Source organism: Heptranchias perlo, chromosome 7 (genome assembly GCF_035084215.1).
Source record: "Heptranchias perlo isolate sHepPer1 chromosome 7, sHepPer1.hap1, whole genome shotgun sequence".
Taxonomy (NCBI): domain Eukaryota; kingdom Metazoa; phylum Chordata; class Chondrichthyes; order Hexanchiformes; family Hexanchidae; genus Heptranchias; species Heptranchias perlo.
The window spans coordinates 25,632,977-25,651,019 of NC_090331.1; the positions used below are offsets into that span (position 1 = coordinate 25,632,977).

General features: G+C 40.7%; 1 protein-coding gene and 1 long non-coding RNA gene across 2 annotated transcripts in view; one reads left to right on the forward strand and one right to left on the reverse strand.

Annotated features, from left to right (window-relative positions):
- Positions 1-18,043, reverse strand: part of arhgap15 (Rho GTPase activating protein 15) — a 576,367-nt gene that overhangs the window by 294,140 nt on the left and 264,184 nt on the right. The gene's annotated exons all lie outside the window — the stretch shown is intronic.
- Positions 1,005-17,013, forward strand: LOC137323574 (uncharacterized). The gene is made up of 3 exons (XR_010963399.1): positions 1,005-1,566; positions 1,708-1,794; positions 16,816-17,013. It is a non-coding gene; the product is annotated as an uncharacterized lncRNA (long non-coding RNA).

The window sequence follows — 18,043 nt, forward strand, 5'->3', positions numbered from 1 at the left end:
TCACAGGTGATGTCCTAGCACAGACTCTTCCAGGGGCTCCCAGTAGGCCTATAAAACAGGCCTCCCTCTGAGGCCTGTTAGCGCGGATCAGGTGGTAATATGGAAGGACAGATGAGCTTTATCTGACAGATGGCAGAATGACCTGGAAAACCTGCCCCCTTTTCTGGGATCAGACAGCAGCTGACAGGTATTATTTCATAAAATAAAGTCTAAAAGGAATCACTGGGGCCCTCGCATTAATCTGAGGCTGCAACCAGCCATGTAACTTTCATGTCAGGACCAATCTGCCTTTGCTTTATAAAGAGAAAGTGCATTACAGTTAATTTCTTTCCAAAGTTAATGTTTCTGCAGGTGTGAGGAGTAGATTTGATTCTTCTTTAACATGAGGTTTATAAATATATTAATTGGTTTATTCTTCTCAGAAATAAACTCATCTGGAACTCTGCTGAAAATGTAAATATATACTGCCAAAATATCTTGGATTTTGTTTTATTCCTTGAATTTAGTTTTTTTAAAATGACATCTTAAAACATTCAGCATAAACATTTTGAATAAAATCTCTGCTTGTTATTGTTGAACATATAAACCAGACCTGGAAACACAATGAGATTACTGTCTTCCTTAATTGAATCATCAGGCAGGTTGGAATTTGAGAAACATCTTAACTGCTGAATTTAGAAAAGAGTGAGCTACTTGGAGATAATTTTCAAATGAAACAGACACCTGATTAAACTAAAACTAAGTGATAGGATATTACCTTGTAACACGGCTACTATGTTGTTTTTTATTGGCAGCCTTGAATTAACATTGGTGCATGATGCTGCAGTGTTGTGATCCTGATATTAATCCTCTGTGACCGTGGACAGAATTGAGATCGCAATCCCTTGAACAGTACATACTGGAGGGGGTCAGATAGCATCTTAAGCTGCAAGACCAAAGCTCGTACGGGTTACAGACATGGCTGGATTTCACCATCTTTATTACTGTTAGTATCAGTGCTGCCACAAATGGCAATTACATGGACCACAGAATGTTAGGCTCAGTTTTGTAATGAGGAACTACATACTGCTGGTTGAATATTTAATTCCACATCTAAATTTGCTTCCACCCCCTCCCCACCAGTTTTTAATCCCCCTTTTGTCTCTCTGTCACAGATTAAGATTGAGAAATAGTAAGGGAAACCATTTTACACAAAGTAATCACATATGTTCGGTTCCATTTTCTCTTCTGTAGCTAAATCTGCAAAAGCAACTAACAAGTACAATATCTGTACGTGTTTACAGATTTTCTTTATCACTCTTTGCTTTATAAAGACTCAATATTGTTGTTTTGATGGTACGGCTCCTTTCGTGTCATGGTGACCCTAAAACACCAATGCTTTTCTGTACAACTCGAGATGTCAAAATTGAGTTTGAGAGTGGGAGAAGGGTAATGGAGGAAGTGATGTTTAAAAGCAAGACCATTGTACTGTGAGTTAGAAGATGAAGAGGGGAGCTATCTGGAGGGCTGAACTCACCCGACTGTATCTTCTGCGACAAAGCATCCTTTGTGATCTCAGTGTTTGTTGTGAGTATATATGTAACATTTAATCATTAATAACTAAGCGTTTAACTGCGTGTTGAATTCATTCACATTCCTAAGACTTGGCACCCCAGACGGTTTTCCTTACTATTTCTCAATCTTAATCTCTAATATCTCCTTCTCAAGGCCCTGACTGTTGCTGAGGTATGGTTCCACAGATGCTGGCAGCCCTCTGTACATCGTTCAAGTAGCCACTCTTCATGTGTGAGCATGGTGAGTATCAGCGGGCTTTTTGATGGTGGGGATATCATAGGAACGCACGCACGCACTTACACACACACATGCACCCACGAACCTACGCACACACGCATCCATGCACCCACGTACACTCACTTTAACAGTGGAGATCAGGACGGGATTATTTTTCTCCTCACCGAGGGAGGAGAAAAGTTTGTTGCTGAACCCCTCATCCATGCTTTTGTTACCTCTAGACACGACTATTCCAACGCTCTCCTGGCCGGCCTCCCATCTTCCACCCTCCGTAAACCTGAGCTCACCCAAAACTCGCAGCAAGTCCCGTTCACCCATCAATCCTGAGTTCTATGACCTACATTGGCTCCCGGTCCGGCAACGCCTCGATTTTAACATTCTCATCCTTTTTTTCAAATATCTCCATGGCTTCACCCGTCCCTATCTCTGTAATCTCCTTCAGCCCTACAAACCTCCAAGAACTCTGCGCTCCTCCAATTCTTGCCTCTTTTGCATCCCTGATTTTCATCACTCCACCATTAGCGGCAGTGCCTTCAGCTGCTTAGGCCCTATGCTCTGGAATTCCCTCCCTAAATCTCTCCGCCTCTCTACCCCTCTCTCCTCCTTTAAGATGCTCCTTAAAACTTACCTCTTTGACCAAGCTTTTGGTCACTTGTCCTAATATCTCCTTATGTGGCTCGGTGTAAAATTTTGTTTGATAACTCCCCTATGAAGTATCTTGGGATCTTTCACTACATTAAAGGCACTATATAAATGCAAGTTGTTGTTGTTGAGACCAAGAGCAATTGCAATATCCAGCTTCAGCCATTACACGAGTATGGATGTGTTAGAGCATCTGAGAAGAACATTCAAAAACCCAACAGGGATTTAAAGAGGACATTCCCTTCAATGTAAAGTTTTAGAATTAAGGAGGGAGCACAAATACCATTCAGAACATTTGCCTTGTCCAGGAGAGGAGATTGTTACATTGTTTAGGATTTTTTGTTTATACTTGCTAATGGTTTTGCAATTTCAATAAAATTCCATTATCAGTATTTACTATACAATTCACAATTTGCTTGGTCCTGCCTTTCCTCAGAATGTAAGTGTTTTACTATTGCTGATGAGGGAAGGGAAATTTTTGCATATTTTTAAACATCATCAGTGATGTATTTTGTGACTCTACAGCTATTTAATCCTATAACTGCCATTCCCTGAAATCTGAACTCGTCTTGATGCCTTCAGTTTATACTGATTTTCAAATCCTCCCTTCTCCCCAATTCTTTATCACTTTCTTTTCAAATACCAGATCATTTATTATTTTAAGTATCTATGCAAGTTTTCATCAGAACAAACAAAACATTCTCCATATCCAATCATTCCCATCAGGCAACCATTGTGGAATATATGGAAAATAACACATGCAGAGGAAGTGTTTCCTCTAAATGTAATATCCTTATTAAATAGGGTGCCCAAAAAGAAGTTCATACTCTAATCTTTAGTAGAATAAAGAACGGGGCAACACAACAACAACTTACATTTATATTAAAACTTCTTTAAAAGAGGTGGAGAGGGTGTGGACACCTTAAGCATTTTCTAACACTGAAGCTAAAACTGGAATGCGGTAAAAGTCACTAGAAGTCACTTGCCTTCTAAACCCCTAATTGCAAAGGTAAATGGTTTTTAAACCAAGTTTCAACTTCAAATAACAATTACATCAGCAGCGAGCAGCAAGAGGTCTGCAGAAGACACAATTAAGTTTTACAATCAGTCACTCTGAACGTATGTACCAGGGATCTTCAAACACCATGATAGCTAATCACAGACTCTGCCACTTGTTCAGCCAGATAACCTCTCTTTGAAAAATATTCATATAGAAAATTAACCAAACTTCATCAAGGAGGTTGAGCTGCATGTGCCAAGTGGAAGTGCTAGTACTGGACCTTATTTTACTCTGCTCAGAAGACATAACTGAGCAACCCATAATGAAACATTTTCTCCCCTCCTTCATCCAACAAATTTTCTCCTCTCCTGAAGGTCTCGGCTCCTTATGGCTGCTGTTGAGTACTTTCCCCAAGTGATCATTTTCCTGTGTGAGGTTAGCTAATGTGAGTGTCAGCAAGCTATGCAACCACTGGAGCAATATACTGAGCCTGATCCTGTCCTTTACCTGATGTCCACACACATGCATTTTCCAGTACTGGGTCTCTGGACAGTCACTAGGAACAGTAACTCTGGTTGATTTTCTACTCCTGAAATCTGGGGCACTGAGGCCAACAAAGTACATACTGGGAGTTAAACATTAGACTTTATTGGTATTTATGGATTAGTGAATCACCAACTTAACCAGCTGAGCCATTGGGGAAGTCATTTCAAAGGTATTTTATTTATTTGTCAAATTTTTCTTCTGCTTTAAATCTGAGATCGATAGATTTTTGCTAGCCAAGGGTATTAAGGGATATGGAGCCAAGGCGGGTGGATGGAGTTAGGATACAGATCAGCCATGATCTCAGTGAATGGCGGGACAGGCTCGAGGGGCTGAATGGCCTACTCACGTTCCTATGCTTCCACCCCTGGAGGCATTAACTTCTGCTAGATCATGGTTCACAGGTGCCCTCTGCTACCCCACCACCATGCTTCATTGTAAGCACAGACTGTGAGTGCTGGCAGGCTATTCAACCACTACAGAGCACCATTGCTAAGCCTAATCCTCTTCTCATCCAATGTTTATACAAAAGCACATGCATTTTTAAGTAGGCGTTAGTGGATAGCAATCAGGACTTGGTTGATTTTCCTTTCCTAACCCTGTGTGCTGAGGCCAAATATAGCTCTCCTACTGCGAACTTGGTTAAGATCAGCTGATTCAGCACAATATATCCTTGAAGATATATTTTAGTTAAGAATATTGTTTCTGCCTTTCTACAAGGATAGAAATAGAAAGAATGGCTTTGGATTAGTGGATCACTTGCAATCCACTTTTAATCCTTGTCTGTTATGCAGTCTGATATCAATCGTCATATTCTGCACATTCTACTGATGTAATGACTTCAAATTGAATCACTAAAATATGGTTGGCTGACAGCATTGCCAAGTTAACGTACTTCACCAAACGCTTTACTATGATTAGACAAAAAGAAAGGTGAATGTCATACATCTAGGCAACTGACTGGGAATCCAATGCTATAACTGCAGGGCTATCAAATTGCCTATCAATCTAGAAATTTTGATGAATTCACGTTTGCAGAGTACTCCACCATCTAGCAGAATTTTCCTACAAAATAGAACTGTACCTCTCCTAAAATAAAATACTTTAGGATACAATGTTGACTGCCTGTTGATGGTTGAAAAAAAGCAATGCAACTAAATGTAAATGTTTTATTAACAACATGGAAACCTTGCCTCAGGATTCTTGCTCAAGGATTTGTTTTGTGTCGAGATTTCCAACAGTGTTTAAATTTTCCTACTGTGCATTCTGGGTAACATCATTGGCAGGAAAGATACTAGAATTTTTACCAAAAGATGAGATAACAAAACATCGAGAGACTGTGAAAATATAATAAAAAATTGCCAGAATGGATTTCTAAAATGAAGGTCATGTTTAACCAACCATATTGAATTCTTTGAAGAAGTAACAGAGTAGACAAGGACAATGTCATTGATATGGCATACATGGACTTTCAGAAGGTTTTTGTTAAGGTGCCACAAAAAAGACTCATGACAAAGGACAGGGCATGTGGAGTCAGGGGCCAGGGGATTGAAAGATGGTTACAAAATAGAAAACGGGGCTAGGAGTTAAAGGAAATTTTTCAGACTGGCATAAAGTGGGATATAGTGTAGCGCAAAGATCCGTACTGCGACCACTATTGTTTACCATATACGTAAATGATTTGGATTCAGGAATTGGAGGTATGGTGTTGAAATTTGCAGATTGTACCAAATTGGGGGGTATAGCTAATAGTGAGGAAGACTGCACCATTGTACAGGATGACAAAAATAAGCTTGCAGAGTGGGTGGATAAAATGCAAATGAAATTCAATATAGCAAAGCATGAAGTGGTTCATTTTGGTAGAAGGAATAAGGAAGCCACTTATTCCTTGGAAGGCAAGAAACTAAATGGGGTAGAGGAACAAAGACATATGGGAACATGCATACATAACAATAACAACTTGCATTTATATAGCACCTTTAACGTAGTAAAACGTCCCATGGCGCTTGTGTTAGCAGACAAAATTTGACACTGAATCACGCAAGGAGATATTAGGACGGGTGACCAAAATTTTAGTCAATGAGGTAGGTTTTGAGGAGCATCTTAAAGGCTGAGAAAGAGGTAGAGAGATTTAAGGAGGGAATTCCAGAGCTTAGGGCCTGGTCAGCTGAAGGCACGGCCGCCAGTGGAGAGGTGATGGAAATCAGGGATGAACAAGAGGCCAGAATTGGAGGAACGCAGAGATTTCAGAGGGTTGTAGGGTTGGAAGAGGTTACAGAGGTAGGGAGGGGCGAAACGATGGAGGGATTTGAACACAAGGGCGATTTAGGTCCAGCCTTTGCTGGACCTAAATCGCTAAAAATAGCAATGCTTGTTGATAAGGCAGTAAAGAGTGCAATCAAAGTACTGGGATTAATTTCTAGAGGAATAGAATATAAAAGCAGGGAGATAATGTCAAACTTATACAGAACCTTGGTTAGACCACATTTGGAATACCGTGCTCGGTTCTGGTCTCCAAACAATAAGAAGTATATTGAAGCACTGGAGAGAGGGCAGCAAAGATTTACAAGGATGTTACCAGAATTGAGAGGATGCAACTATCTGGATAGATTGAGCAGATGAGAGCTCTTTTCTCTGGAAAAGCAATGACTAAGAAGAGACCTGATAGAGGTCTTTAAAACTATGGAAGTGTTCGATAGGATGGATGTGGAGAAATTGTTTCCACTTGTAGATGAGTCCAGAACACAGGGGCATAAATATAAGGATAGCAACTAGTAGATCAAATAAAGATTTCAGGAAGAATTTCTTGATACAGGGCGTGGTGAGAATATGGAACTCACTACCACATGGAGTGGTTGAAGCAGATATCATTATCACATTTAAGGGGAGGCTTGATGCATACACGAGAGAAAAGTGAATAGAGAGATATGGGAACAGGGTGGGAAGAAATAATTAGAGTCGGGGGCAGCTCATGTGGAATATGAACACCGGCATAGGCCAGTTGGGTAGAATGGCCTATTACTGCGCTGTTTATTATTTCATCCAGTCTGTTATCTTCGTAGCATAGGTGCAATTACCCAGGGATGGGGAGAAGTGAATGCGAGTAGGATATATCCACCCAAATTTTTTTTGGCATTGCTTATGTCCCTTACTACCGCTCCAAATGCCAGAATAGGAATTGATGTGCATGCCCAGCTCTTTATACCTAGTTGTACCTCTGCTTTGTCGTTGCAATGCATAACTGCCTACAGAGTTTAGATGACAAAAATATACATAAATAACTGTTTTATTTAGGAGCCCAAATTCTGTGAAAAGTTATATAGTACACAAGGATGTCGTTTTACCGAGAATGCAATGCAGGGAGCGGTATCAGTGATATCACTCTGCTGGTTAAAATAAAATTTACAAGATGAATTTCTTCACAAAGTAATGTCTGATGCAGAGTACTTGGCAGATGATTTTATTTGAGCGAAAACTATTAACATTTATCATTTAGGAAAAAATAGAGGTTCCCTTTAATAAATATGGCTGAGTTGTGAATTCAGTAGTCTGCGTGAAATTAACACTGGATAGATATGGATGTTCGAAAGAAAGCATTGTGATGCTGTTGTAGCTGTGTATCCATACATGTTGTGTAATCTTGAGACATCATTCACAGAAAGTGTCAGAAAACAAAAAACAAAAAGAAATAATGATTAACAAGTTTATTTTATAGTCTATTAGTATTGTAAAACATAATCACTCCTGATATAAACCTCCCCAAATTCTATTACTACTTGTGTATTTCTCCTCTCTCACAAACTTGGCTGAAAAACATACGACAGTGACATATTCTTCAGGCTTTGTCTCCTGAGACGAATCTGGTACTGTCAAGCTGCAAAGCACCACCAGGTACGGCTGCTGCCACTAATTACACTGCATCAATTTATATTCAAATTTTTATAAGGAACCAAGAGGTGTGCTTTAGGGCATCAGTGCTATGCTTCTTAACACTGCCATCACCACTTGATAAGAATCATTCATAGCTGCCAGGTTTTTATACATTTTAAAAATATATATACATGTTTAAATCTCTGACAAGCAAGTTCACAAAATTTTGCACCTCATCCGACAAGTTTATTTTGCATTTGCACCCTCCAAGTGCTCTCTACTTGCTGGCGATAGCATAAAAGCCCAGATTGTGGCCTCTTTTTTGTGTGTGTGTGTTTTTTTTCCCCCCACAAAGCTTGTCTTGGCTGAGCAGCCACTGAGGGATTTAGGATTTAGTGAATAAGGTAAGTGTGACTACAAGCTTTGGCTCACCATCTGCTCCCCAGCAGAGCCTGGGCCAACCTGCATAGCCTGCAGCAAGGACCAGGGCGCCATTCTCCCCAGAAACCCTTTCCAACCTGGCTCAGGCAGCAAATTACAAACAACACTCCGTCAATTCTCCTGTAACGCCTGTGCGTTTGGGTGGAGGAACAATGAGCAACTGGGAAAATACAAAAATATAATTCTCCTGATTAAATTGCAACAGTGGTTAATGTTAAGATCATCTTCCCAGGCATCAATTATTCATAAGCCCATTTCTGTAATCCATGTTCGGGTGGGACTGAGTATGATAGAATGTGTTACCATTTAATGCTGACATAGAATTTAACTGCTGGTGGGGGGGGGGGGGGGGAGAGAAGAGAATCAGGGTGAGAGATTAAAAGTAAGAAATAAATATGGAAAACAGATTGCACTAAAAAAAAATCTGAATGTCGTGTTTCTGTTGTGCTTTCCTGTTTGGAACTGCATTTCAGCCAGCTTAAATAAACAGAGAGGAATTGATATGTGGGAGGGATTACAAGGTTATAATCTAAGCAAGGGGTTCAGATGATGTCATATAACTTGAGTACAAAACTCGAATGGTTCATAACTGCGATTTGAAGGACTTATTTATAACATTTACTCTCACATGGCGGAGTTTCTTCAGTTTTTCGTCAGTTTGGGTGCTGGCGGCATCTGTCAGTGTCGATCTTCATCCTCAATTCACAAAAAATCAACTAAAAATAATGCCACAATCATCACTGTATGGTTCACTGAGAAACAATTCACAGTCGATTACATCAAATTAATTAAATAATAGTTTCAGAAAAAGGGTACTAAGTATTTTATGAAAAGGGGCTTCTTATAAATAGATTCTCCTCCGACCGTGTATGTTCCTTCAGTACTGCTCTGCTCAGCCCACACCAGCCTGCAGTCACTCTGAGCTGTCACTATTTCCATATAGATAACGACAGATGATAACACTTCTAAATGGCACAGTCTTTTTAATTTTAAAGAAAAGTCTTATAAAGATTATTTTAAAGTACACATTCTTTACTTCAACTGCAAAATGAATAAATGTAAGAACAAGACAAAGAGGTCCTGGGTGACTTCAGTGAAAATATTAACAGTATGTCTACAAATGTTTCTATGGAAACACTGGCAAAGTGTCAAATGGTACTTCTGCGGGTTAAAGAGTTAAACTCATAACTGAGATTTATGACTTGTTCTCTGGCAGCACAGTCAAAAGAAAAGAAAAGGTAACCTTATCATTTCAATGATTGCCTGTAACATATTTCCTGCTCGTGCAATTCTTCCAGGTCTTCGAGTTAGCTTAAAATCAGAATACAGACTTAGCCTTCAGAAAGGTTTTGTCAAAAGCAGGTAAAATTAGAAGAGTATTCCCATAATAAGGTGTCAAAAAAGTAATTCCAATACACCTTCAGTTCCTAATAATACCCGTGATCCTGTGAAACATGGCACAATTTTCATCTTTATTTGGCAACAGTAATAGACTTGGAAACAAGGTATAATAAGAAAGCAATATTAGAAAAAATATATATTTTAAAAGGAAATTAGATATAGAGAAGAGAAAACTTCTGATTGCTTACCAACAACCCCTGCTACATGCGAGTTTGGACGGATGTAAGGTGCTCATAGGGCCCGGCTCGATGATGATGTTTCCCCCCCGGCCCCCCCACCACATAGACAAAGAGTTTGGCAACCCTCATTGTTCAGCCTCACATATAAAGAATGCAATTGGACAAAGTACTGGAGGACCTCTGTTAGCTAAGGATCTGTACCCCATTATGAGTTGCTGTCTTCAGGATAGGAGGGACAAGGAAGAAAAAAAAGAAAATTCAAAATATTATATATCGCTAAGTGAATTACAAGGCAATAATCCCCACATAAAATCAACAGTATACTTTATATATTAAAAAAGAAAGATGTCCTGGAGTGATTTATAATGCAATCTGAAGCTCTTGATTGGATTAGTGCCTTGTAATTTACTGAGAGGTATCCATTATTCTCTCTATAACATGCACAGGAGTGTTAAATCTCTGCGGTACAGATTGTATTAGTTTGCAGTAAAAGACTTTCCTTCTGTCAGCTGACGCTATTTTACCCCAGGTCAAGCATTATAATGTTATGATCCCACCTGGTCATGTGGCAAGGAAATGTAGGGAACAATTCTTCTCTCCCATCCCCTCCCCCCATCCCCCACACGTGAGTCGGAAAGAGTGCTGCCAAAATCTGCCTGCCTCAAACACACCTAAATCTGCCTGTATATCAGGAATCAGGTAATTTGCATTTAGTGGGCGTGTGTCAGCAGCATGTATCGTTTGGGATTGGGCACATGGCCAATAGGAGGGACTTCAAAGATGCAATGCTTCTTTTGAAACTGTGCTGAAGACATGCCTGGCAGCAGTGTAGGAAGAAGCAGGGCCCCCTGCTTTGATGAAGAGGCAATTGATGTTCTGCTACAAGAAGTTCAGCTCAGGAGGGATGTAATATTTACACAAGAGGCTGTCAGGTCACTAAGACTGTGGAGTGATGACAATGGCAGAATCTGGCTGACTGCATCAATGCCAGCAGTTGTACAGAGGGTGAGGCTGCAGTGCCAGCTTTGCATCCCTCCTGAATGTATTTACTGCTGCCACGCAGGCCATGAACTGTAATGTCACCTCCTCCTTAGGTTTTTTGATCGAATAGAGAGAGCCATTGATAGGGCTTTGATAATGTTATTGGTGTCTAAGCGAGAGGTCCTCTCGCCCACAGATCAGCAGACATAGTCACACAGAGCCCAGGAGCAGGGGCAGGCATGGACTGGTGATGGATGATGTTGCTGTCCATCCTGACTACAACAAACACATCCACACTAGTCTGCCATCTCATCCAATGACATCACGGGTGCTACAAAGTGGGCAGGGCCATGCTGCCCCTGCCCCAGCAGAAGGGCAGCTGCCTGAAGCCGGTCCATCTCGGGGCCATGCTCACAGAGATCAACACCTTCATTGATCCCGGGAGCCTCTCATAGACTCACAGCTGCCAGCCACCTCCTACCTCATAAGTTCCACCAGAGGAATTGCAATGAGAAGCAGCACCATATTAGATAGTCAAGCACAACATATATCCAAAGGAAAAGGAAGCATTGTGGTAGCAGACACTAGTTTTATACACGTGCTAATAAATAATATTGTGTTTGCACAGAGTTTCATTTATGAGACTGGAGTAACAAATGTGCAGCAAAGAGGTAATGGGAAGGGTTCTTGAGGTCTTCTGGAGGAAGTGTCTAGAATTAAGGTCTGGCAAATAATTCTTGTAGCTGCTGAAGGTACTTATGCCTCCAGTTACTCTTCTGAGGACTCTATTGCAGCTGCTTCATGCGAATGTCTCTTTGCATTGCTATGTTATGGAGAATGCAGAAGACCACAATGACTTACATTGAAAGTTGCCCCCAGATCTATCAAGGCACCAAAATGCTGCTTCAGCATCGTGGTCATTTATTCCTGACGCTACTCTACAAATTACCAGATTTATTGAATTCAATTTCACAACTTTTCATGGTGGGATTTGAACAGAGGCCCCTATTGGTTGCTAGTCCAGTACCATAACCATTAAACTACCATATCCCTCTACCCACCTTAGGAGTTATGGAAGTGTGCAATAACCATCATATAAGAGCATACACAAGAGGCAGACCCACTTTGTGTGATCATCATAAGTATACTTCTACTGCTTAATTAAATATAAGGGAGTTGAATATATAGAGGATGAGGCAGGAGTCACTGGAAGGCTGTTCAATGCAGTCATCTGGCACCAGAATATCAAAAGATTCTGCTTAAAATTTGGGCCGAAAACATATTTGTTTAAGGCCATTAATCATGAGCATGTGTTGCTCTAGGTGCTACATCGGGCACTCTCTCGTGCAAATTCCTGCAAACCCATTCTACTCAAGCTCCACTGGTTGCCTGTCTCAGCCCACACCTTCTGCTTCTCTGACTCGGATCACTGATCTTGCCCTGCTCTCTCCATTCCAGTTTTAATCACTCTGCCTCTGCTCTTCGGAACTTTTTTCAAAATGCATCTCCTTCCCATCCATCTTCCTCCTCCAAAGGCCTCTTCAAAACCTATCTCTTCAACTGTGCTTTCAATCCAGCCCCTCCCCCATTCTTTCACATTTCCTGCTTTGTTTTAAAACTCTTTGAAATATTTTTCTCGATGAGAAGCACTACATAATTACAAAATGTTTCTGAAGATTTTAATCTTCTCAATTTTTGGAGAATTAAATGGCAACAAATTAAAATGGCTTCCTATGTTGTCTCTTGATTGACTTTGTGAAACATGCTTGTGTTAGGATTAAATGCCAAAATCTGACCAATCATGATGTTTGCCATGGGGAATAATTGAGGCAGAGACCATTTTAAAGGAAGAGCAGATAAACATTTGAAGCAGACGAAAATGCAGAGGGGTTCATTCTAACCCCCGCCGCTCAGCAGGAACATGGCTGGGGTCATTAAAATTGATCAATTCGAGTTACCCCCCTAGTCACGCTGGCAACCATTTTAACTCCTGACCTCATTTAGGTTGCTGAAGCGCCTGATGGAAGCAGGCGGGTGCCTCAGGACCATGATGTGATTTTAACTGGGGTCCTGCCCAGTGGCCAACCCGGTGAGTAAAACCTTGCAGGATTGGCTTGAGGCACTGTCTGGCTCACTAACCGCAAGCACCAGTTAAAGGGGCCCTCAGATCATACAGATGTGTTTGTTATTGTGTTTAGTGGATTTCCAAGGCATTTTCCAACTGGTGATTGTTTCTTTCTGGGTTTTTTTTGCGCTATTTACCCTGATTAAGCTCTCACAGCATATCACACCTTTTTGCTTCATTGCTTTGGGTAGAGGAACAGTTGGAGGAAAAGGAGCAGCAGCAGCACCCTCAGCAACCAGAATGAGCAGCTGGTGGGCTTGCTAGAAGCCAGCAAGTGAAAGGGGCTGCTCATAGAAGGCCTTACCCAGCCCACATGATTTATAGGCCAAGTGACTCTTTCCTTGATATGACTCAGGAGCCTGCACTTCACCAGCCAGGCTTTTGCTGACCTATGCAGCTTCCTGCTACCTGCTGATCCAGCTAGTCATGCTTTGCCGATGGCTGACAAAGTCATCACTGCCCTTAACTTCTTTGCATGAGGCTCCTTCCAGGCTATTGAAGGGAACATCACCCACATCTCTCAGTCTGCAGTACACAGCTGCATCAAGCAGGTCACCAATGCCCTCTTTGCCAGGGCCAAACAATATATCACCTTTCCCACGGATGCCAACACTCACAATGAGAAAGCTCTGGGATTTGCAGCAGTCACTAGTTTTCCTCATGTCCAAGGTGTTATAGACATGTAGCCATCAAGGCATCAGAAGATGAGGCAGCAGCTTTTGTTAAGCGGAAGGGCTAATACTCAATTAATGTCCAGCTGTTCTGTGATCACCACAGAAAGATCACGGAAGTCTATGCCAGTTTCGCAGGCAGTTGACACATTTATCCTGCAAAATTCATCCATTCCTCCACTATTCTGCCATTCCAGAAATGTAACAGGATGGCTGCTCAGGGACAAGGGCTACCCCCTGCACACATGACTGATGACACCCATTCACAAATTCACCACGCCTGAACAGCTGAGGTATAATCACAGCCATGGCATCATCAGGAACATCACTGAGCACACAATAGGACCGTTGAAGCAAAGGTTCAGATACTTAGATAGGGGGCTTGCTACAATATGCCTCACGCAAGGTCTGTTGCATCATTATAGTGTGCAGCATGTAGCACTACGTGGCAATACAGAGAAGATTGCAGTTGGAAGAGGTAGAGCAACAGGAAGAGTCATTATCTGATAAGGAAGAACTGGATGATTACAAAGAAGAAGCAGAAGTAGGGTGGTGAGCACACGCATTGCAGCTATGGAGGCAAGGGTTCAGTTGATAAAACAGCGCTTATGGTGACCTGCTCATTCCCCTCCCCTGAAATGTAACACAGCACCTTTCTGCATTAACAATCCTTGTTACCACCTTCACCATTTCCTTAAAGAACAATGAAACCATTCAGCCAACTTCTATATCAATGACACACTGACAATGCAGACTCAGAAGCTGCAATGAAAAGACTGTAGACCAAAGTGCCAAATGTGATAAAGGTAATTAATTTTGTGCAAAAACACAATAATTCCTTTGAATTCATTTCTCACCCAAGTGATAACCCATGATGGTTTTCTTAAAAAGTTTGTGAAGTCAGCTACTCACACGAGGTGCTCCCCTAACCGGTGGAAGACTGTTGTTGTCATGTTGGGGACCTTGAAATGCTCCGGGACAGTGACTTCCGGGTCCCCGAGCCTGTGAGGGCTCAGCTGGAGGCTGCTGCAACTCGGTTGCTGCCGGGGCTGCAATCGTGGTTGCTATTGGTTAAGTAGGTGGCAAGGGAGCAGATCTACTGACATTCTAAGAGAGGGCAACACGTAACGCTCCCATTGCACTACTCCACTCCCGTGAGAGCAAATTCTTTTGTGTTTGGTTGTGACTTTTTAAATTTGTCATGCAAGGAACCAGAGAAACGTTTCAATCTCTGATACATTCCCTTAGCTGTTTATGGGAACATTCATAAATTGGCTGCTGTGTTTGCCTACATACCAACAGTGACTGCACTTCAAAAATAATTAATTGGTTCTGAAGCAGCTTGGGACATCTTGAGACTATGATTAAAGTACTATATACTTGCAAGTACATTCCTCCTTAACTGGTATAAATAATGGAAAATTCCATTAAAACAGTAGCAATGACAGGACCAGTAGTGAACTTGCAAAGCCCAGTTCATGGTTGTTGAAGTCCGATCAATTCTGTAGTGGAGAGAAGGAATAATATTTTTGGAACAACAACTACCACAGCCTGTCAGCAAAGTGCATGATAAGATGTCAGAGACCAGATAAAGTCAACCTTGACAATAGGCCAGATTTGTCAGAAGGCCCATAAAAAAAACTTCTATGACCTCAAGACCACCAAGCTAAGCCAATGAAATAACTTTAACTTCACAACAAAGGGTAGATATGGAGATATTGAGTGTGCATGGAGAGAACGTTTAATTTCAACCTATTGAGTGCTTATTCTCAGTAGCCTAGGATGCAAACCTAAATGAGCCAACTTTTGGTCAGAGGACACTTAAACACAAGTTTGATGTTGACGAGTTGCTTGGTTTCATAATACACGGAAGATGTTCTAATCCATAACTTCTGTCCTGTGGGAAATAGCAATGTATATTTGGGTGTTGTACTCTTTCCTGCTCAATTCCATAGTGAAGAGAAGGAATTATATTTTTGGAACAACAACTACCATAACCTGTCAGCAGAGTGCAAAGAACGAATGGTGGCAGTTGTTGCATCAACAGTGGCACTGTCCATTACACAGATCAAAAACATTGTAGGACCATTCCTCAAGAATGTTCATACTGTTGTTCTGGATACTTTGGGGTCTAAACACCAAGAAGCAGTCATCTTTTGGGGAAAGATTAAAAATAACCTAGAGGTATAGATTTAGATAGCTTATAGATATCCAGGGTTCCCTGTTTTCTCAGATCGGTAGGCATCATGAAGACATTGCTTCCAAGAGTGACATGTGTGGAGTAGTGGTGAATGTTCTGCTTGGTATTCATGTTGTCAGCAGTTCAGTGCCATCACAAATCTCTACTACTATGAGGTCCAAGTTGTTGCTTCTGTTCTGTTACATCCACTCCTGGGGTAGTTTATTAGTGAATTGAGAGTCTTCTGTGTATTCTATGGTCCAAGTTGCCCTCTCTTGCTGCTGCAGTGACACTTTGAGATAGCTGAGAATGATCACTCACCCATTCTATGAGGCTTAAAAAATCTTTCTGTAAATACTCTGCCAATACTTCTAACTCTTGCCATTCCATCATTATAATAACTTCAACCCTCCTTGTAAGCACAAAGCTTCCTGACTGTTTATTTCCCCCAGCAGGAAATTGTAGCATTTTCTCATTAACAAGTTCTTAATAGACCTTAACAAGCACATTTTTTCCAGTTTTTGGTGGCACATATTTTTGTAGAACAGTGAAAAGCTCTGAATAGCAGTAATAACAGCAAACATGGGATTTGCTTCTATTTATTTGGTTTCCTGCTCCTTTTAATACATGGTCTGTGGTCTCTATGGTTGTTACTTTTAACATTCATATGCTCCCATATAGCATGAGCAGGAGAAAGAAATAGAGTGATCTACAGAGTGAGATAGAGAGAAATAAATAGAGAGGGGGGTAGAGAGACAAATAGACACAGAGTTGTGCAGAGAAATAAAAGTGAGACCAGACTGAGAAAAAGGAGGGAAAGGAATAGACAAAAGAACCAGAAAGAAAGATGAAGAATTTTTAAAAATAAAGTAATGTGGCACAGTCATGCAATACATTCATGCTCTAATTATATTGTCTCATGCAATTATAAGATACATGCTTATTCCATCGCTTTCCGCAGAGCTAATTCTTGATCTTGGGTATGCCTTCAGGTGGAGGTGCCAAGTGGAGTCTGAATAGAGCACACCCTACAGGTATACCATGCAAATTATCTTGCCCCTGAGATTGAATGGATTGTGGACCTATGATTACGAATGACTGGAGAGAGAACATCTTTAACAGCAACAAAATACCAACATTGTAATAATGGTAACCAATAAATATATTTTAAATTCAATTAAATTTCTCTAATAAACATTTGAAAGTTAAGAAAACATTCTGTGGTGTTTCTAATGCTCATCCTGAGATAATTTATTTTATGCTTAGAATGGTCTTTATAATCCATCCTCTCTGTACCTTCCGAGTTCCCGCATTCTTACTTTTTCAGAGATGCTCTATCTACTACCAACTCAGTTTTTCATGTGCATCAGTGTGACGTTTTTTCCCCAGATGTGGCACCCCCAAGTAAGACTGTCAACCCAATGACAAATTAGTTAAGGTTTTGTGCTATCGGACCATTCCCACTTGGAATTTGATTTGACACTTCCCACACCCATTTCTCAATAGGACTGTTACAGCATGCAGGTCTTCAACAGGCAAAGGAAACCTGGGACCACCAACCAAGGCTGATTTGGACCCAGGTCCCAGAGGTGAAATGGAAGGTCAATGTCTAATCACCTGCACCACCCAGTTTCAATGACGTTTTCTAACCCATTAAACTATCAACACTAAAAAGTGTTTCACCAGTTTATAAACAGAAAATAAAATGTAAAAGTTTAAAAAATGAATGCAGTAGATTCTAGCTAAAATGCAAAGCATACAGAAAGCTGTAATGAGCAAAATGCTTTAGAGTGGAGTTTTATGTGGGTGTTTATTGAGAGTCGTAAACAATGCATGTTATGTCAGAGGTTAGAGACTGTAGTATATCATAAAGCATTATAATGAGAGGCTAATATATTTGTTTTTTTCTGAGTCGCGCACATATAATAAACAAAATAAATAGTCAGACGGCAAGCACCTGCTGTAGTCATGACTAATACAGTCTTTCTATAAAAGACTGTGTTTTACTCCGTGCTGTTTGTTATACTTTATTCATTCTTGAGTCCACAGGGGTAGAATCACAGTAGTTAATATATTTCTTGTTTTGCTCAGAAACAAATCATTTTTACCTGTCACACACTCGAGATTATCGAAAACACAAATATATATTTGGGGAAAATTTCTTCTATTCACTATTTATATTGAAGTTATAATTATGTTCTTTACAAATCCATTTATGAT